General features: G+C 45.6%; 1 long non-coding RNA gene across 1 annotated transcript; it reads left to right on the top strand.

Moving 5' to 3' along the window:
• The first annotated feature begins 768 nt into the window (after positions 1–768).
• Positions 769–2,036, top strand: LOC306914109. Its single transcript, XR_013788645.1, has 2 exons — positions 769–1,214; positions 1,323–2,036. It is a non-coding gene; the product is annotated as an uncharacterized lncRNA (long non-coding RNA).
• The last annotated feature ends 20,922 nt before the right edge of the window (positions 2,037–22,958 follow it).

Raw genomic sequence — 22,958 nt, 5'->3', positions numbered from 1 at the left:
CCCTTTTGGTGTTTTAACTAAGCATTATGTTATACTTTAGCTATTGAAAAATAGCAGATCTACAATCTCATAGCGCGCCACCGAGTGGCGCGCTACGAGCTTGTAGGTCTGCTATTTTTGAAAAATCGTAAAAAAATGCGGCACAAATCTTTGAATATATATTCTTTCAGAGCGAACGTTTTTTCAGGCCTAAATGGGTTTTACACAAAAGAAGCCTGTCGGTTGCCTGACTGGTGGTGGTGGTTGAGACTATATCTTCCAGTAGTGAACACAAAAGTACGAAAAGAAAAAAAAAGAAAGAACAGACTCTTTAAAAGAAATGATATCACCTAGATAGAGCCTGTCACCCTGCAGTAATAATAATTAATTATCATAATTAGGGATGTCTCGATCACGTTTTTTTTTCTTCTTTTTATTTGCTCCCGATCCGATTCCGATCATTTGAGTATCTGCCGATCCCCCATCCGATATTTATATTTTTATAGAACACGTTTATGCCATAATCCAAAATATCCAGTCTGGTATCATGATATGGTGGTTATAACATTCATACTAGGGATGTCCCGATTATGTGTTTTTTTTTGCTCCCGATTCGATTCAGATCATTTGAAAATGACGCGATCGGCCCCCGATTTCTGATCGCGTGATCGGATCGGGTCGACCTTAATCGTAATCCTCATTTAGGTCACTACGATACAAGAACGTGGACGCTTGTACGTGTCACTGCCTGGTTTTAACTCTCTCCTCTCTCCTCTGCTGTTTCAGCTGAGCAAAACGGGAGGAAAAGATGACGGTTAAGAAGAAGATGTGCGGAGGAGCAGTTTCCCCCCCTCCCATGACAGACAGACCCCCCCCCCTTCACTGACCACGCCACTCAGACGCTCTGAGAGCGCTCTCCGGGTTAAATCGAAATTGGGGTCCCGTACATTTAAAGAAAATCCTATCAAACGGGGTGGTATAAAATGCATATCTTTGAAAAAATAGGTTGAGAATTGCTGATGTATATCAAATCTCACCTCACTTTACAAAAAAAAAAAAAAAAACACTTCAACCCCAGAATCCGTATCAAAGCTTGGTCGATCTGCTATTTTCAGCTATTTTCACAATAACGGAAAGCAGGAGAGACTAGTATTGAGCCTTGAGAGACTTCCGGTTATTCCATACTTAAAAGATGGCCACCTCCACGGCTCATTGTGATGAACACACGCACACAGGCACACACACACGCACACAGGCACACAAGACACACACACACAGACATACACGCACACAGGCACACAAGACACACACGCACACAGGCACACAGACACACACGCACACAGGCACACAGACATACACGCACACAGGCACACAGACATACACGCACACAGGCACACAGACATACAAGCACACAGACACACAAGACATACACGCACACAGGCACACAGACATACACGCACACACTAGGGCATTCACTTCTAGTAATTTTTACCAGTTACGGCCGGGCTCCACCGGGCGCGTCAGCGTCGCGTCTCCGTCACCGTCAGGGAATGTTCCCTTTTTAATCAATGAAGGGTGGCTACACAGCCCGCGTTGACGGAGACGCGACGCGTGCATTAAAATTGAACCGGTGCGTTTTTTGACGCGACGCGACGGAGACGCAACGCGTCCGGTGGAGCCCTGGCGTTAGACTAGTTGCCTAGTTTACTAGTCGACTAGTTGTTTAACCACCTATTATGTTTTTCTTTTTTTTAAATATTTGTACATTTAAAAACTGTGTACATTGGTGACTATAACTATAATCTACCTGATCTTGAGGCCTACAAAATCGGGGAAAAAAAAAACTAGTAAACTAGTCGACTAGTTGCTTAATGCGCTAGCTGCACACACGGTTCTACAAAGTTCAACAACAGTCCTTTCTCTCTCTTCTGGACCCGTGGGTGCCGTTTGTTTTGATTGACGACATTGCTTGTGGCCGCCGCCAGACAGACAATTTACAGTAGACACAATGAATTAAAAATAAATGACCTATACTGTATGTATGTGGACACAATGTTTTTATTTTTATTTCATTTCTGCCTTTGACCTGTGAATCTGCCATGCTTCGCTTAAGCGGATCTCCTGCCTCTCCACCCACTTCAACTTGTCCTAACACTACATTTTAACCCATTTTGGTGTTAGCATTATGTTATGCTTTAGCTATTGAAAAATAGCAGATCTACAAGCTCATAGCGCGCCACCGAGTGGCACGCTACGAGCTTGTAGGTCTGCTATTTTTTGAAAAATCGAAGAACGACTGACATAGAAACATAGCTTTTTCAGAAAACTGTCAGGATGTAGAAGACATTTTTAGAATCTGATCTCAGGTCAAAATGGGTTAATAGCAGGCGAACGGCGGCGACTCTGCCCGATTAAAAACCTCCAAGTGGGCGTTCCTGCTGTCATTACCGTACGTAATGTCAACGTATCACCGCTCCACGTGGAGGGTAAGCGAAGCAGCACAGGAATTTGATTGGCTGTCGCCGGATGATGTCGTCCCAAACTCCCAAAGATGAACTATTTTCATGTTTTTGGGGCGACGTTCCTCCGCCCCCCTTTTCGACTATCGCCTCTTTGCCTGCTATCGCCAGTAGTTGCCGGTCCCATCTTAGAGTATATATGAATAGAGACGGCACCCGAGTTCTCCTCCCATCAACTTGCATTAAGTTGCTCAAAAGCGCATGAGGCGATTTCACTGTGCATTCTGGGATGGATTGGGCCCAAACACATGAACGCGCTGCCGCTGACTATTTGCAGGCATTCAGCGTTCACGTGTCATCGTGAACGTGCACAATGATAGTCAACGGACCAGCGCGTTCATGTGTTTGGGCCCACGCTGCAATACCAAATTCGGCCACTATGTCCATTGATCATTTCTGTGGTTTATTTGGATTCCACGCAACAGTTTGTTTTTGAAAATTGGGGGAATGCACATGGTTTCTGTTACACTGACCTGGAGCTTAAATCTTTGATAGATAACTTTATAACATTATTAAGGCCTCTAAAATAGTGGTTTTCAAACCTTTTCACATCAAGGTCCACTATTTATTCAGCATTTGAGCCACGAACCTCCGTTTGATGAGATTTAGTCTTGCAGATGCAAAACTAAAGATTTTGTCCACAATTCCATGCTGTATTTATGTTGGTACCATTAGGAGAGATAACTGGTCGAAATAACAATTCTAAGGGTCCATTTGGTTTCATTTTACACTCGAGAGTTAAAGATCTACCAAGGGTCCATTTGGTTACCAACTCCATCATTTAGCTGGGGACCACCTGGAACCCCCCTCAAGATCCACTGGTGGTCCTCGGAACTTTTTCATATTGAGGTCCACTATCTATTCGGCATTTGAGCCACAAACCACCGTTTGGTGACATTTAGCCTCTTTGACCCAAGACAGTAGACTAAAGAATATTTAGTTGTCGTTGGATTGGGGGAGGGGCGGGGTCCGCAGCCAAATAAATATAATTTGGGGGGTCCTTGGCAGTTGGCACGCAATGTTTTAGAGGTACTGATTTTGGAAGGCCTTTGTTGAATCGGGTTAAAGGACCACTTCACCACTTTTCAACTTCTCTTCCTATAATTGGTCCTAACTAATTGTTCATGATAAAACACCACAATTTTTTCCTACTCAGTCTGTGTCTCATAGGAAGGCTGTGGGCAGTTCAGAAACCCGTCCACCAGTGACATCATCGATGGTGAATCCAAGCTAATAGAAACGGCAGGCTTTCTTTTCCTGAAAGTTTGCAATGCAAAAGTTGAAGCCATCGTTCTCACGATAATAAAAATCTAAATATATTTTAAAACAAATAAAAAAATTAAAAAAATCTGCCTAATGATGATGTCACTGGTGGACGGGTGTCCGAACTGCCCAAAGCCCTCCTATGAGACACAGACTGAGTAGGAAAAAATGGTGGTGCTTTATCATGAACATTAGTGAGGACCAATTATATGAAGAGATGTTGAAAAGTGGTGAAGTGGTCCTTTAAGACAGAATTCCTGCTTGGCAAAGGACATCACTCACGCAGTACTGCTAGTCAACCACTAGGGGTCCTACCAGACTACTAGACAATGTAAACGTCTCAGTGATGGAGTAAAGACCAGACCACCTCTAATAATTGACTATTGATAGATTGACTGCCTTCGTATTTTTGAAAATTGATTATTCTACTTATTGATTTTTTTTTTTTTTAATTATTTGATAGCTTTATTTACAGTAACGTTCACTGCCATTGTAATGGGGGCACGACGGGTGGCTGGATGCCAAGCTTCACGTAAAGCAAATGTACTGTAGGCTATATATGGTAACACACTATATATATATATATATATATATGCTACTGTATGTGACTTTGTCTGCTTACTATCAGACTAATCATAATTCCTATAAGAAGTGTGATCATGTATCAAATGGTTGTATTCTGACGTATACAAGACATCAACATAATATCTGGCTTTTGACCTTTTTTCTTAAGAAAACAAATGTGTTCCTCCCTGTGAGCTGAAAAACGGAGCTGAGTTTTTATATCAACTATAAATTAATTTAAAAAAAAAAACGTTCATTTCATTGTATCCTATCTGTTCATATTTATTGCCAAACATGTCTAAAGCACACAAAAGTGGTGTCTATTTTTTGGAATATCTGGGGGGAAAATGAAATAAATTGTGTCCTAATCTTCATAGTTTTATCACACGTTTGACCTGTGTGTTACTGTGTTACACCAACATTAGTGACATGGCATAGCAGCTGGTGGACGTGGTTTTCTGGTTCCACTGCAAAATCGGCCATTCATTTCCCCCCATAGATATTAACAAAACGAGGCTATACCAATTTTAAGCCTAGAATCAAGCTATCTAGGATACTGGTGAATCATACCCATAAAACCTTTGATTCTGTGAAAAAATAAACATATAAACAGCTAAACAACTTGTAGGCCTAGTATAATATAATTAAACATTCAATTTTTTTTTTTTCACAGAATCAAAGGTTGTAGGCCCATCATGAATCACCAGGATCCTGGATGGCTTGATTGTAGGCTTAAAATAATTGATATTGATATAATATTTTTGTAAACGCCCACTATATGTTCGGGTCACACTGACACACTCATCATGTGTTACAAGTTTACAAAATTCAAAATGTCACTGTTGTTGGCATGTAGATTTGGTTTGAGAATTAATTTGAATTAGGTCTGATCTGATGCCATTATGCAAGTTAGATTAGCCTTCGTGGTGATAAGAACATTATTCTAATGATTGTGTAGCTCAGATACTGCATGCATTTCAGCTTTAAGTGCCTCGATCGTGGGGTTTCCTCTATTTTTCATGAGTCTCAGAACAGAATACCTGTGTGTGCGTGCGCGCGTGTGTGGGTGGGTGCGTGCGTGTGCGTGTCATGAGTCACAGAATAAGATAGGTCACGTGTGTGTCATGATCGAGTCACAGAATATATAGGTCACCTGTGTGTGTGTGTGTCTGTCATGAGTCTCATATACCGGTAGCCGGTAGGTCGTGTGTGTGTGTGTGTGTGTGTGTGTGTGTGTGTGTGTGTGTGTGTGCGTGTGTGTGCGTGCGCGCGCGTGCGTGCGTGCGCGCGCGTGCGTCATTAGTCACACACAGAATACGATCGAATTCCTGTGTGTGCGCGTGCGTGTGTGTGCGTGCGTGCGTGCGTGTGTGTGTGTGTGTGTGTGTGTGTGTGTCAGTCAGTTGCAGTCAGCGCTGCAGCGATGTGGACCTACTATAGAGGTGCAGGAACTGTTCCCATTCCCAAGAGGAGAAACAAGGTAAGAGAAGTATATACATGTTTGTGGTAATTTGGTATTTATGGTAATTGGTTTAAACAAAACGTTTTTGGTAAAAAAGTGTGTTCAGTACAGATAGTAACAGAACTACAGGGGTCTCTCTAGCTCAGAATATAAATGTTCAGGTGAGTTGCTCATTTCAGCTAATCGAGGAGAAAATCAACATTTGTTTTTATAGCCTACTTTGGCTTCTTGGATAAACAAAATAAAGTAGGCCTATCTCCTTTTGCATGCTAAATGGACACAGGATTTTACACAGTAGAAGATATAATAATAGGCCTACGACTTTATTTGTATAGCACCTTTCATGACATGAAATTCAGCTCAAAGTGCTTTTCCAGAGCAATAAAGAAACAAAAAAAGCAAATTAAAATAATAGCAGTGAATAAGACAATACAGTGCATGGGGACATGGATAACAAGGATTTTAAAAGCAGGAGTGTATAGGTCTTGACGAAGGTATAGTGGGAGTTTGTTCCGGCCGTCTGCTTGTAAGGGTTCCAGATAAATCATATCAAATGGGGGTCCTTGGCCTAATGCATCTCAAACTGGGTGTCCTTGCAAGTTGGGAATTTCTGGTTTAAAGCCTGTGTTATTAATAAAACATGTTTGTAATTTTTTATAAGTGCCTAAATAATAATAAATTACAGTAATATATTATATTACTATGATAGTTTTTTTTTATTTTTATATAATAGCCTAATCATTAGTGACATGTTGCAGGTTGACAGAGAGGCGGTGATATTCCCTGCCATCGCCGACAGTCCAACATCTGTGCATCAGGTAATCTGGTTTAGATATAAAACAGTAGCCTATCAAGTAATGTCATTTAGATATTAGAAACATCTGTGTAGTAATGCCAAGCAAGAGTGTAGAAGTATAGGTCTTGCTTTAAAAGTGTCACAGAGGCTGCCTGTCGAAGGTACAGTGGGAGTTTGTTCCCCGCCGTCGGTCCGGAGAAGCAGAAAGCTGCTTCACCGTGTTTTTTGGTTGCCATTTTTTTAGGCGGGCCAGCAGTGGAAGACCTGAGGAGTCGGTTTGGGACATATTTAGGCAGGCAGTCATGTAGGTAGGAAGGTGCAAATTGTTACACAGTATCTCTACAGTCATGTGTTCAAGACGGATCTGTCCAATATTTCATATTCCATCATAATTGGCTTTCAAAGTTTGCAGGATTGGCCCGTGTTGAACAAAAAGCCTCAAATCATGAACGCAGCGTGCAATTTACGTGAAATCTTTCACAGACTTTCCTACTAGGCTGAGGAATATATCCCACCCTTTTCACATTGGCCTGTTATAGCGCCACCAACAGGTGGATTTTTGCAAAACACATTTTTGGAACAAAAAGCCTCAAATCATCCAATTGCCATCCAAGGCGTAAGAAGAAAGGGCACACTTTTCACATTGACCTATTATAGCGCCACCAGGAGGCCACAACCTGACCTGGCCTGGTGGAGACCTGTGCCCCGAGGGGCACTTTATCTAGTTTATTTGTCATTATACGAAGCCTAAAAGGCAAACCGAAATATAAATTCACTCCAATGTTCAATGCAGAATAATAATAATATAGCTGCAAGCATCGATAAGACGGGACCAAGCAATAAGCCCTTTTAGGCTGCTCAACAGTTACTTACTTACTTACTTATCCCCATTACGCCGGCTGGCGCATAGGGCAGCAACAAAGTTCCTCCACTTGCATCTGTCTTTGGCCATCTTCTCTATGGTCCCCCAGCTCTGATGTTGTTGCTGGAGCTCCTTCTCGACCGTCCTACGCCATGTCGTTTTGGGCCTGCCTTTCTTTCTCTTTCCCTCTGGGGTCCAGTGTAGTGCGACTCTTGGTATAGCATTGATGTCCATTCTGAGCACATGTCCAATCCAGGTCCACCTGCGTTTATTGACTATACTGTGCATGTTGTCTTGTTGGGTGATGTTGAGGAGGTTTATGTTTGAGATGGTCTTGGGCCAGAATATGTGTAGGATCTTTCGCAGGCATGATGTGTGGAAAGTGGATAGTTTATGGATGTCGTTTTCTGTTGTTTTCCAGCATTCTGCACCGTACAGTAGTGTTGAGAGTACACAGCTTTGGTAAATCCGGAGTTTTGTTTTTGTGCTATATTGTTTTGATTTCCAGATTTGCTTAAGTCTTATGAAGGTTGTGTATGCTTTGTTGATCCGGTTTTGAATGTCCTTACTAGCTCCCCCATCATGGTGAATGATGCTTCCAAGGTATGTGAAGTGATTTGTATTCTCCAAAACCTGCTCCTCTATTGTTATATGTGTTGGTGTACTGGTGTTGATGGGCATGATTTTGGTTTTATTGTTGTTAACGATCAGTCCGACTTGTTGGCCATAGTGTTGTAGTCTGTCTGTTTTTTCCTGAAGATGTGTGTGTGTATGTGACATAAGGGCAAGGTCATCCGCAAAGTCAAGGTCTTCAATGGTGGAATGCAGGGTCCATCGTATCCCTCTTGCCTTGTCCTCTGTGGCTCTCCTCATGACCCAGTCTATTGCAAGATTGAAAAGTAATGCTGACATCACACATCCTTGGCGGACTCCGGATTGTACATCAAAGCTGGTGATGCTTGTTCCCACAGTGCAAGAAAAGCCAGTATAGAACTGTTGGATGATTTTAACTATGTGGGAGGGGATTCCATAGCTTCTCATGATCTTCCAGAGACTATCGCGATGGATGCTGTCAAAAGCCTTCTGGAAGTCAATGAAGTTTATGTATAGCTGTCGTTGCCATTCACTGCACTGCTCGATGATGTTCCTGAGAGTGAATATCTGGTCGACGCATCCCTTTCCTCTCCTAAAACCGGCTTGTTCATCGCGAAGTACTTTGTCAACTGCTGGTGTAATACGGTGTATGATGATTTTACAGAATATTTTGCTGGGAACAGAAAGAAGTGTGATGCCCCTCCAGTTGTTACAGTCGGATAGTGTGCCTTTCTTTGGAACCTTAACGATCACTCCTTTTGTCCAGTCCGATGGTATCTTCCCTTCCACCCAGATGTTGGTGTATAGTGGGAGTAGGATGTTTGCGGCTAGCTCTGGATCGACTTTAAAGAGTTCTGCGTTTAGGTTATCAGCACCTGGGGATTTTCCGTTTTTGAGTGATTTAATGGCCTCGATTATTTTTACTTTTGTTGGTGGGTTGATGTCAATGTCCAGATCTTCTACAGCTTCTTGTGTTTCTAACCCTTCTGCTCAACAGTGTCACTTTATATTAGGTCACCCAGCGATATTGCAGATGTTCGTATCCCAATTGGCTCATAAAACCATAATTTCTTCCCCAAAAAAAAATCCCGATTTCTTGCCTGTATAGGTCCAAAGTTCACATGTAGAAATCTTCGTGCATTTTGATCAAAGATCCCCGGAGGACATAGATTTGAACAGTTTTTATATAATTCAAAATGGCGGGTGATCTAAAGGTCAGAGGTCAAAAGTCAGAACACAAACGTTCGGCATGAGGAGACACATGCGTATCAAAGTTTCAGCCAGAAATGCTGTTTTTGGCGGAAGGAGAAGAAAAACAGAGACAAAAACAATAAGGGACCAAAGTCCCTAAGGGCTTGGTCCCTTAATAATTAATCGCAATTAATCGTCAACTTTTAAATCGTGACAACCATAGACACAAGCTCTCCTACTGAAGCTGAAGTCTTGGTGACCCTAAGGATGTCTCTTCTTCACCGGGTGTTGAACTGAGAAGAACAGCAGTATAGTGTAGGCTTTAGAGTTTTAGAGAGCATTGTTGTGTAATAATAGTAGTGTTTCTCAAACCGTGGTGTCCTGAACAAAATCTGTTTCATCATGATTATCATGTGTCAATGTTTTTGTCACAAATCTGTCACACATCCGTCAAACTGGCCCGCATGGCAGGACAAGACCTTCCAGATCTTACCAGACGTGAGCGAACGAGGGAAAGTAACCATGGGTGAGGTGAAGGTACCGAAGAGTCTGGTGAGCATTGTTGTGTAATAATAGTAGTGGTTCTCAAACCGGGGTGTCCTCAACGAAATCTGTTTAGATCATCATGTGTCAATGTCTTTTGTCACAAATCTGTCACACATCCGTCAAACTGGCTCGAATCATGGCTTTGTTCTGACAGGACAAGACCTTCCAGATCTTACCAGACGTGAGCGAACGAGGGAAAGTAACCATGGGTGAGGTGAAGGTACCGAAGAGGCTGGTGACACTCAAAGTAACCATGGATGAGGAGAAGGTACCGAAGAGTCTGGTGACACTCAGGGACGAGGACGAGGGGACGGAGAAAGACCATGATGACGGTGTCTGCAGCACAGTGACAGGTAGGGGTGGGCAACAGAAATGATGAATATATAGCGATTTTTTTTAATGCCACGATATCGCAAAGTTCAGAATCCATTTTTCTTTCTTTCATTATTTTTGTTCGTTTATTTTTTCACGTCATAAACACTGACTGACGTTATCTGGCTGCATTGAAGTGTATGATTGAACTTGTCATGGTCTATGTTGTTTAGAATTGTTTTAAAATGTTCTAGTATAAAAGAAATGTAGCTTGTGGGGAAAAAATTGCAATAAATTGCAATATCGAATCGCAATCGCAATGTAATAATTGCAATATAAATGGAATCGGCACCCTAGGTATCGAGATCGTATCGAATCGGGAGCTAAGTGAATCGTTGCACCTCTAATGACAGGAGGCCGGACGCATCTGTCTGCTGGGTCTCATCGGGACGACGTTAAAAGCAGGCAGGAGGAAGAGGAGGAAGCAGTCATCCCGCCTGCAACAGCAAGTAGTCGCCCCTCGTCCAATGACGTGGCCGGAAGGGTGCGTCGGAAACAGGAAGTCCCGCCTCCCAAGTGTTCTCAGAAGAGGAGGTTCATGGTGTATGTCTGTGGAGGGTACAAAGGTAACAGAAAGAAAGCACCTTTCCTCTTGTGTGTGTGTGTGTGTGTGTGTGTGTGTGTGTGTGTGTGTGTGTGTGTGTGTGTGTGTGTGTGTGTGTGTGTGTGCGCGCGTGCGCAACTTTCGTTCAACTTTGACCCCTCTACCACATGGAACTATTTTTTGGGGCTTAGTGATATGGACACAAAAACCATTGTTCCGTTTGATAGAGGGGTAAAACATTAACGAAAGTTGCACTATATGGTGAGAGGAGTGCGCTCATGGAGGAGGGGTGTGTGTGTGTGTGTGCGTGTGCGTGTGCGTGCGTGCGCAACTTTCGTTCAACTTTGACCCCTCTATCACATGGAACAATTTTTTGGGGCTTAGTGATATGGACACAAAAAACATTGTTCCGTTTGATAGAGGGGTACCGTAAAACATTAACAAAAGTTGCACTATATGGTGAGAGGAGTGCGCTCATGGAGGAGGGGTGCGTGTGTGTGTGTGTGCGTGCGCGTGCGTGCGTGCGCAACTTTCGTTCAACTTTGACCCCTATATCACATGGAACATTTTTTTGGGGCTTAGTGATATGGACACAAAAACCATTGTTCCGTTTGATAGAGGGGTAAAACATTAACGAAAGTTGCACTATATGGTGAGAGGAGTGCGCTCATGGAGGAGGGGTGCGTGTGCGTGTGCGTGTGTGTGTGTGTGTGCGTGTGCACGTGCGCGCGTGCACGTGTTTCAGACACGGTGGCAGAGAGGAGCGCCCTCATGGAGGACGTGTATCCCAGACTGTACCTCTACTGTAAGCAGAGAGGTTACGACTTCAGGATGCTGGACCTGCGCCGGGGCACGGGAAACCCCGTAGCGGACCACCACGACACGGCACAGCTGCACGTGGAGACCCTGGCCCAGTGTCAGGAGAGCCCGGGGCCCAACTTCATAGTAAGATATCACTCACTCTGTGTCGGGAGACTCCGGGGCCGAACTTTATAGTGAGAATTCTACATTAAATGTGCGCGACTGTAAAGACGAAACGGTGGGGAGGAGGATTCTCTTCCGCTTTATCACTTGCTGACTACTTCAACATGAAGGCCTTGGAGTTTTCTAGCTCTCCCAACGGCAATGAAAACATCCACACGAGATGACGATCTAGATTCAGACACCTGTGCGATCTCATTTCTAAATTTGAGCAAGAATTGTGCAGCACTGGTCGGCTGTCCAATTCATTTGAGTTCATCTCACTGCATGTGGAGACTCTCGCTCTGTGTCAGGAGTAGGAGTAGGAGTGTCATGGAGATCTTTAATTTGTTATTGATAACGAGCACCTTATCGATCAGGCTTATCGAGCAGGGTTCTTATCAAGCCCACTATCGAGCATTTTCCATTATTTAATGGAAACACGGGAGACGACAATAAATTCTGAACAGAACCAGTAGCCTATCTTGTACCATTTGCCTTCAAATACAGTACTTTTCTGACAGACGGGAGGCAATTTACTTTTGGAAAATAATATTGAAGAAACTGTTAACTGGTTAATGTGTGTACTGTCACTTTAAAAGCATGATTTTGTTTACCCGGTCAGCGCTGGCTGACAGGTATCGATACACTTTTAGACCGACAATGGGCGATTTGATTTTTCTTTCTTTTATCCCACGATTTTGCAACCCATTTTTTTACCCAGTGTCAATTATCTAATGTAATCCTGAGCGCTACACTTCCTCTGCCAACCTGGGGAGGGCAGCGGACTGACCTAAAATTAGGTTAGGCGATTAGGCGATTATGTAATAATTGTGACAGGGATACACGTGCAGTGAGTGATATCTTACTATAAAGTTTCAATCAGCAGCAGCTAGAGGCGGGATAGCTGCTGCTGATTGGCCAGGCCGTTTTGTGGCCGGGCATCAAGTCTGCCTGAGAGTTCCCAGATGGGAGCAAGAGGGGGGAACCCAGTGTACTCTCTGCTGCCCCATCTGGCGGAGTCAGGTTACTCCTGACTAGGGATGGAGCTTGAAACCCGATAAAACACGATAACAAGCTTATTGATTATCCGGTATCAAGCTTTGGGCTTATCAAGCCTGTTATCGAACATAGCGGCCCATGACGTCATATTTAAACAATCAACACAAGAGGCCATCAAGAAATAAATCTACAAATAAATGTGCATGTTCTCCCCGTGTCCCCTAGGGTAGGTGCTGTTTTCCGAAAAGGCAAAACAGAAATCCAAATTGCAACGTCCCAATGTTCAATGCAAAAAACACAATTCAATCGTTAATTGCAATTATTTGTGTGCCAATTAATGGTCAACTTATGACAGCCCTATGCATGTGGAGACCCGCGCTCAGTGTCAGCAGACCCCAGGCCCAAACTGTATGGCAAGATATCACTTACTGTATGTCATAGAGCAGTGGTTCACAAAACAGTTCCCCCTTTTCCTGATTTCTGGATCAAAGCACCCCCCGGCCTTTACCTGTGTTGCTTAGAAAAATCACACCCGTGTGAAGTGAGTGGTGCAACTCTGTGTGGGGGTTCCCGGGGTCCCCAGGGGTAGGGGGGGGAGTTCCAGACCCCCAGGAACGCGCCCAGGGGGCCGGGCGGTTCCGGCGTGCCGCCCCGCGTCCGAAACGGTAGAGAAATGACAGAGTTACCACGTGGGGGTCCCCAGGGGTAGGGGGGGGGGGGGGAGTTCCAGACCCACAGGAACGCACCCAGGGTGCCGCCCCGCTTCTGACGAGCCGCCCCGCGTCCGAAACGGTTGAGAAATGACAGAGTTACCGCGTGGCGGTCCCTCTACTGTACCCTCTACTGTACAGTACTTACTGTCACTGTACTTTACTGGCACACCCGAAAGCATCATACAGTTAATACGTGCGTGTGTGTTTGTGTGTGCGTTAGGTTGCGCACAGGTGGTGAAAAACAACCATGCTGTTTTCGTGCTCATACCCAGCCAGCCAGCCAGCCAGGCACCCACCCAGCCACACACATAGCTCCGTAAGGGAGTGGTTGCACCACTCAAAAAGTTTACATTTCAAGGACCCACATAACTCTGAGAGTGTACAAATCTGTACCCATTTGTACACTCTCAGAGTTGCACACCAGTACGGGTCCATTTGGTTCAATTGGTACACTCTCAGAGTTATGAACCCAATCAAGGACACTTTTAGACCTACTGGTGTGCACTGCACTGGCACTGGCTCCCGGTCGCTGCCCGCACAGAATACAAAACTCTGATGCTGGCATTTAAAGCAACCAAAGGTATGGCTCCCCCATATCTTGCCAGCATGATTGAACCCTACAAACCCTCCCGCGCACTTACCCTACCCCCTTAGACAGCACTTCTTAGACTTATATAGCATTTGAAACAGACTTATAGCATGTCATGTAGACAGCACAATAAGTGCATTGTATGTAGTCATAGCACTTCATAGTATATATGTACATCATAGTATAGCATATATGTATAGTTTATATGTATAGTGTCATTATATAGATATGTTCTAGTTATGTTCTTAGCTTACGCATGTTTCGCGATAAATGCATTTTACATATGTGATGTATTCCCATGCTTTTTGTTCTTGCTTAATGTAAATCGCTCTGGATTAAGAGCGTCTGCTAAATGCCTAAATTGTAAATTGGTGTAGCAGAGTGATATTGACCAGTGAGGACTCATTTCGGGTAATGATTCCAGGGTTGTGTCGTTGTGTATTTTGCTCAGCTGTTTTTAGGACAGAAGCTCGAGGTCCAGACCCTTCCTTCCACCATGTCCCCAGAGGTCTTCCAAGCCCTCGCCCGAGTCCTGGAGAAGTACGGACAAAACACGTCCCACGAGACGCCGGGCCCGGAAGTCAGCCCCTCACACTCGCAGCCCAGCGTCATCGCAGCCGCGGCGGCCACAGGCACTTTCACCCGAGAGTCCGTTTACGGGAATTATCTGAGTTTCGGAGAAGAAGAAGAAGAGGAAGAAGACGCTGTGAGTTCTGACGGGGCGTCCAGTCACAGTTCTTCTTCTTCCCAGAGTTCCATTTCGTCGCAGGAGGCGGAGCTTAGCACTGCAGGGAGGGTCATGGCGGAGGATTTGACTCTGCTCCGCATGTGGTACAGGCTGGACGAGAACCCCCTTCCTCCTGTGTACCGTCTACTTCCTATCAGGTAGAACCCTTAGATCGGCTATTTTCAAATGGCCAAAATGTATATTGGCAATTTGGGCTGAAGTAGCTATTGTATGTTTTGTAATAACTAGCCCTTACCCGTTGTGAGATATTGGAAATACTCAAGTAAAGTACAAATACCTCAAAGTTGTACTTAAGTACAGTACTTAAGTAAATGTACTTGGTTACTTTCCACCACTGCTCTCACAGCTCTCACTACCCGGACGTCCTGAGCGAGGACAGCCAGCGGAAGCAGGCGGCCAGAAAGGAGTGGAGCGCTAGCCGCCAGCGCCTGTGGAGAGCGCTGCAGCGCTGTGCACGGGAGGCCGTGGGGGAGGAGGGGGCGGAGCTGCTGCTCAGAACCGGTAGGTTGGGTTGATTCTGTAAACGTATGTAATCATGAAAAAAGTCAAAGAACTATTTAAAGGTATGCTAGCAAGGCACTAGGGGCAGTATTATGCGTGTCTTAAGTACCAGGTCTTATGACCTAACTTAAGACCTGGAGGCGTGGTCAATGCTGTCTGGCCACTCAGAATAGCCAAATGGCATTGATCACGCCTCCAGGTCTTAAGTTAAGTAATAAGACCTGGTACTTAAGACGCGCATAATACTGCGTAATAGGTGTGGAAGACTGCCGTTGCTGAACAAACGCAATGATTACTATTACAATATAGAGCTATTTAACATTAATTTTAACAAAAATAAATATCACACACTGCAACCTCTGCAAGTAAAATCACTAGGGCTGGGACTTTAATTGATTAATTAATTACAGAAACAATAACGCACTAAAAAAAAAATCACACCCGTGTGAAGTGAGGGGCACTCTTATCATCTTACATCATCATGCATCATCTCATACTGGCCAATCAGAAAGCCTGTTGCCTTTGATTGGTTAGCTGATTTGCTCGTTTACAAACGGCGTACAATTTCCCTTCAATGTCAATGGCGTTTTAATGTTTTGATGTTTAATTTACGTCATATTTAGCGGAATTTCTCCGTTCATTGTCAATGGCTATCTTGAGACATGTGGAGACAAAAGCTGTATATAGGAGGGGCAGGGGCTAGCGCCCCTCAAAGAATTCGCATTTAAATCACGCTTCGGTTTTGTACCACAGAACCTTTCTCACTGGACGAGGTATAGGCGTGTGTGTGTGTGTGTGTCTGTGTGTGTGTGTGTGTGTGTGTGTGTGTGTGTGTGTGTGTGTGTGTGTGTGTGTGTGTGTGTATTCTTTTTAATCGAGTCCCAGCCCTAAAAATCAACACAACCAAGAGAAAGCATCAGAGATGGAAAGTACAAGATCCAACTCACCAAAGAGAGTATTATATTAGATCAACTGATTGTCTCCACCAGGCCGAAGGCATGGGGAGAGAGTATGTTTTGCACTCCGTCCGTGTGTGTGTCCGTCCGTGTGTGTGTGTGTCCGTCCGTGTGTCCTTCCGTCCGTCCGTTACCAGCTAATCTCCGGCACCGTTAACCCGGTCGATGCCAAACTTTGCACACACACTCCCTGGATGCCAACGATGAACCTCTGCCCCCCATTTTCCAGAACGGCCTGTTATAGCGCCACCATGAGGCAGCTTTTCACATTTGTTACCTAAAACTGCACCGATCTGCGTGAAACGTTGCATGCACACTCCCTAGAGGCCAAGGACAAACCTTTGACCTGCATTTTCCGCATCTGCCTTTTATAGCGCCACCAGGAGGCCCACTTTTGTAAAACACATTTTTTGATATTACTCCTCCAGATTCTGTCCAAAAATCTCACAAATCGTTACACAGTATCTCTATGGTCATGTGCTCAAGTCGGATCTGTCCGATATTTCATATTCCATCCTAAATGGCTATAATTGGCTTTCACAGTTTGCAAGATTGCCCCGTTTTGAACATAGCCTCAAATCATGAACACAGCATGCAATTTACGTGAAATCTTTCACACATTTTCTTACTAGGCTGAGGAATATATCCCACCCTTTTCACATTGGCCTGTTATAGCGCCACCAACAGGTTGATTTTTGCAAAACACATTTTTGGAACAAAATGCCTCAAATCATCCAATTGCCATCAAAGGCAAACATGTTTATATTACTCCTAAACATTTTGCCAAACATCTCACACAGTCCTATCCTCCTGGTGGAGACCTGTGCCCAGAAGGGCACTTTTTCTAGTTTCGATTGTTTTCCACATTATCATTATGTCTTCAATGGGAACATCATGGTGCTTTCCCTGTCTGACCACCTGTAGTTGTGGACTGGGAGGTGGAGCAGGGCCTGAGGCCCCTGGGGTCCCGGGGCCCAGCGGAGGACCACTGCCACTGCTACAAGAGGATGATCCCGGACCTCCTCTCCAACGTGCGGAGCCGGCACGCCGCCCGCTACGTCGACCTGCTGCCGGGACGGGCGGCCGTCGACCCCGCGCTCTGCAGCGCTCACCAGCGATTCATGGAGCGCGTTCACAACAAGGTGTGTTAGTACAAGGTTGTTATACAGTCTTGCATGTTTCATTCGTTCTAATTTCCTTTTCACTCTCTGTCTACAGAGCAATCTTCGTTCTTATGACCGAAAGAATAGAGCACCGAAGTCTGACGTCAATATCGGTAGAGGGCGCAAATCCACGGGTTCATGTACTTTTTATTTGCATTGTAATCCCCAATAGGGGGATTTTAGATCGCCTCTCATAAGAACTGTGTTTGAAAAATAAACAAATCATCCAGGCTGCTTCACTCATATGGATATGATGAATCAACTGACTGAGAGAAAACGCTATTGTTACTGCTACTGAATTAGTTAAATTTTCGCTAGAAACAGACTGTATCATCTATGAGTGACTGACTGTCGCAAACGATACAGAGACACCTCCCTGACAATAACGCAGAGACAGCTTGTTTATTTTTGGACCACAATGCTTATAGTAGACAATATTAAGATCACCCCATGTTATTCTCCATAGAGAAATTACTTCCGTGAACCAGGGGAATCGAGGGGATGAGCGAGTGACGTCAGGACTCTATAAGGTCACGGATACAAGTGGCCAAAATTAGTTTTCTCAGACGGGTGGCTGGCATCTCCCTTAGAGATAGGCTGAGAAGTTCAGTCACGTGTGAGAGACTCTGAAGTAGAGTCACTGCTTTTTGGCTTGGAAAGGAGACAGCTTAAGTTTTCAGGCATCTGGTTAAGATGCCTCTCGAGCGTCTCCCTAGGGAGGTCCTCGATGCGAGAGATGTGGAGACCCCCTGTTGTTACTGCACTACTACTACTACTACTACTACTACTACCACTAATACCACTGCTATAACTCTCATTTTTCTAGTTGCGTCACACCAACATCTATGAGCGCAACGTGGGCTGGGGGAGGCGGGGCCTGAACCCAAAACGTAACCGCTCCCACCGATTCTACACCCAACGCATCTGCGCTCATGTCCAACGCACGCTCACCAGAGCCCTCAACAGGTAGGAGGACCGCTCACACACACATACAGCAGTTTGGAGTCAGAACTATATTTTGCCTAGACTCCAGAAGGATTTGGTCCGTTCACTTCGCTTCAGCCCGGCCGTCTATCATTTGGGAACTACAGCAAAGTTGGGTGCTATGGGGGCTGTAGTTCTAAACATTGGAACTACAAAGTGGGGTGCAATGGGCTGTAGTTCCAAACATTGGAACTACAACAAAGCGGTGTGCTATGTGGGCTATAGTTGTAAACATTGGAACTACAACAAAGCGGGGTGCTATGGAGGCTGTAGTTCTAAACATTGAAACTACAACAAAGCGGGGTGGAATGTCCTCATTGAGATAGAATGAGAACTTCTGTATTCCATTCTCACCCTGGCTATGCTAGTGACGTAACTATCTCTCTCTCCCTCTCTCTATGGGTCTGGTCCAAGAACGGCCCGTTCACTTACGGCCGAGCTACACCGAGCGAGTGTTTGCGAGCCCCGCACACGTGCACTTTAAAATAGGACTGGATCTATAAGTGTGTTTGTGCATATACGCGCAAACGCACGCTGAAAAGCCTGGTGTAACTCAGCCGTTAGGAAGCTTCCCAGACTGAGAAGCGAAGTGATAAAAAATAAGGTTCTGGCTGCCCAGGCGGTGGCGTAACCGTCTGGGCACCCGACTGGTAATCCAGTCGCAGTGTGCCGCGGGTTCGACTCCCGAGCCCGACACGGCCTTTACTGCATGTCTTCCCCCATCTCTCTCCCGTTTCCTGTCAGCCTACTGTCTGTCCCTTCAAAAACCAATAAAAGGCGTAAGCCGCAAAAAAAATATCTTAAAAAAAATAAAAATAAATAAGGTTCTGCTGAACGGCGTGAATCTGTCTGGATATATATTCTCAGCTAATATGAGCTGTAGGGGTGGACTGACATGTTCTGACATGTCCTGGTCCAGTGTCATGCAGGTGAGCGTCTCCAAAGGTCCGTTTGACATGGTGAGGAGAGAAGCTGAGAAGATCAGGGTGCAGGAGGAGATCCAACGCCACGTCCACCATGGACTGACCATGTGAGGACGTCACCTTCTGGAACTTTAACCCATTTTGGGCGGGAACCCCCCTTTTGGTGTTAGCATTATGTTATGCTTTAGCTATTGGAAAATAGCAGATCTACAAGCTCAAGTGGCGCGCTACGAGCTTGTAGGTCTGCTATTTTTGAAAAATCGAAGAACGACTGACATAGAAACATAGCTTTTTCAGAAAACGGTCAGGATGTAGAAGACATTTTTTAGAATCTAATCTCAGGTCAAAACTCTGTGTTGTGATAGTAAGCATTGCGTAAAGAGTGTTTGTTCAGTAACGTTGGTCAGAAAGTACAATACGGTAATTGTCAGGAAAGGTTACACTTGTATCTGCTATTGTGATTGGATAACCTGACCTGAACTGATTTTTTTGTTTTTTCAAGAGCTGGAGAGACAGATCGGAATATAGAGCTCTTTAATTATCTGTCCGTCCGTCCATCCGTCCATCTTGTCTCATTGTACCTCAGCTGTGTTCACCCTGCTACTGCCGACTTCCAGTCCAAGTTAAAGGGGCATTCCAATCATTTTCAACATTTTACTATGTCATTAATATACCTTAGAGCTGTTGTGTGGAAATAATATAAAAGTTCCCCCATTCTGTGTTTCCTAGAACTAGAGGTCTGATTTTTTTTCCCCATAATTACAGTTCTAGGAAACACAGAATGGGGGAACTTTTATATTATTTCCACACAACAGCTCTAAGGTATATTAATGACATAGTAAAATGTTGAAAATGAGTGGAATGCCCCTTTAACGTCATTGTGTCATTTCAGAGAGAAGCAGTGTGTCCTCAGGCAGTCCTTCCTTGCTGACGTGAGGAAGGCCGTGGAGGAGGGATCGGAGAGCAACAGACCCACCAAGGAGGACTGTGGGGGGAACGGACCCACCAAGGAGGAGGTCTCTGGGAGGAACGGAGGACCCACCATGGAGGAGGTCTCTGGGAGGAACGGACCCACCAAGGAGGTCTCTGGGAGGAACGGAGGACCCACCAAGGAGGTCTCTGGGAGGAACGGACCCACCAAGGAGGTCTCTGGGGGGAACGGACCCACCAAGGAGGTCTCTGGGAGGAACGGAGAACCCACCAAGGAGGTCTCTGGGAGGAACGGAGGACCCACCAAGGAGGTCTCTGGGAGGAACGGAGGACCCACCAAGGAGGTCTCTGGGAGGAACGGACCCACCATGGAGGAGGTCTCTGGGAGGAACGGAGGACCCACCATGGAGGACTCTGGGAGGAACGGACCCACCAAGGAGGTCTCTGGGAGGAACGGACCCACCAAGGAGGTCTCTGGGAGGAACGGAGAACCCACCAAGGAGGTCTCTGGGAGGAACGGACGCACCAAGGAGGTCTCTGGGAGGAACGGAGAACCCACCAAGGAGGTCTCTGGGAGGAACGGACCCACCAAGGAGGTCTCTGGGGGGAACAGACCCACCATGGAGGAGGACTCTGGGGGGCACAGACCCACCAAGGAGGTCTCTGGGAGGAACGGAGAACCCACCAAGGAGGTCTCTGGGAGGAACGGACCCACCAAGGAGGTCTCTGGGAGGAACGGAGAACCCACCAAGGAGGTCTCTGGGAGGAACGGACCCACCAAGGAGGTCTCTGGGAGGAACGGACCCACCAAGGATGTCTCTGGGAGGAACGGAGAACCCACCAAGGAGGTCTCTGGGAGGAACGGACCCACCAAGGAGGTCTCTGGGAGGAACGGAGAACCCACCAAGGAGGTCTCTGGGAGGAACGGACCCACCAAGGAGGTCTCTGGGGGGAACGGACCCACCATGGAGGTCTCTGGGGGGAACAGACCCACCATGGAGGAGGACTCTGGGGGGCACAGACCCACCAAGGAGGTCTCTGGGAGGAACGGAGAACCCACCAAGGAGGTCTCTGGGAGGAACGGACCCACCAAGGAGGTCTCTGGGAGGAACGGACCCACCAAGGATGTCTCTGGGAGGAACGGAGAACCCACCAAGGAGGTCTCTGGGAGGAACGGACCCACCAAGGAGGTCTCTGGGAGGAACGGAGAACCCACCAAGGAGGTCTCTGGGAGGAACGGACCCACCAAGGAGGTCTCTGGGGGGAACGGACCCACCATGGAGGTCTCTTGGGGGAACAGACCCACGCTGCTTCTGGGACCTCCAGGCTGGGGGAAGAGCACCACGCTGGCCAGAGTGGCCCAGCTGGCACCCCGCTGGCTGACGGGGTGAGATGGTGCTCTAAAGCAGGGGTTCTCAACCCGTGGGTCGCGACCCCTCGGGGGGTCGCCAAATTATTTTGGGGCTCCCCACATTTTTTTTTTGTTTTTTTGTTTTTTTTAACTGACTGGCTGGAAAATGGAAATGAAGGGTTTACATATAGTACACATAGTACATGCATACACCTTCCCTAATGATTATATCTGGTTTCAGTATTTATTTATGGTGTATTGTCTCTATTATTAAGGTTATTGTAGCAGTCAATTTATATTGGGGGTCGGGAGGGGGCGGTGCGGGGGTCCCGATACATTGCTTTTCCGGGGGTCCCCGGCCAAAAACGTTGAGAACCCCTGCTCTAAAGGGCCACTTCAACTCTTTTATTTATTTTTTTAATTTTTTTTTTATGTTTAGGACACAAGAAACACTATTTTAGTATTTGAAATGTCTGGTGGCGTCAGACGGGTCTCACTTCCTCCCTGGACTACATGTTGTCACGCAGCCTCCCCCTTCCCACAAGGAGGAGGGGGCAGTGCACCAAAGCATTATGGTCATTGTAGGAATTCAGTAATCCAGTCAAACCCTAGTCAAACACACAGACTTCACTATTTTTCAGGCCACATAGGGTGCAAGTTTCAAATTGTACTACTGTTACCTTACTACAAATACTATTAACATTGAGTCGCTGCTGTTTCTTCCAGCTGTGAAATGCCCCTTTAACGATGCAATATTAACCATATTAATTATGGTACTTACGTGATCCAGCAGCAACATAAAACAAACTCCACCCACGATAATGCTCACAAAATGATGTTACTATACATATAGTGACTATCACAGAGAAGCATAAAGTGTAAACAACAAAGCCTCAAAATGCACTTGATCGAGCATGGCAAATAAGTAATTGGAAGTTTTATTATCTACCATTCTTTCCTTTCTTTGAACTGAGAGGTGCTCCCAACTCGTCAGGCTTCAGAGACAAGATTATAACGCAACGTGGAATCATTGAACACCTCTCTCCTTTTATTGCCAGTGAAAGGAGAGAGGTTCAGTTCACTGGATACCACTGTGTGATCTGATGCTTGATGAGACTTATGGACACAAATCCATGTCTGACCCGGGAACCCCTTTTGGTGCGCTAAAGCATTATGTTATACTTTAGCTACTGAAAAATAGCAGATCTACAAGCTCATAGCGCGGCACCGAGTGCCGCGCTATGAACTTGTAGATCTGCTATTTTTTTTAAATCGTGAAAATGTGCCTCAAATCTTTGAATATATATTATTACAGAGTGAACATTGACTCAAATCTTTGCTTCTGGTGGGGGTCCCTGGAATAACATATTTTCAGATGGGGGGGGGGGGGGGGGGGGCGTAGGCATATTACATATAATTATCGCGGTCCTTGACATGAAATATTGA

The sequence above is a fragment of the Electrona antarctica genome (genome assembly GCF_951216825.1).
Source record: "Electrona antarctica genome assembly, chromosome: 21".
In the NCBI taxonomy this organism is placed as follows: Eukaryota; Metazoa; Chordata; class Actinopteri; order Myctophiformes; family Myctophidae; genus Electrona; species Electrona antarctica.
The sequence above is the reverse complement of the archived record's forward strand: the minus strand, read 5'-3'. Positions and strand labels throughout refer to the sequence as shown.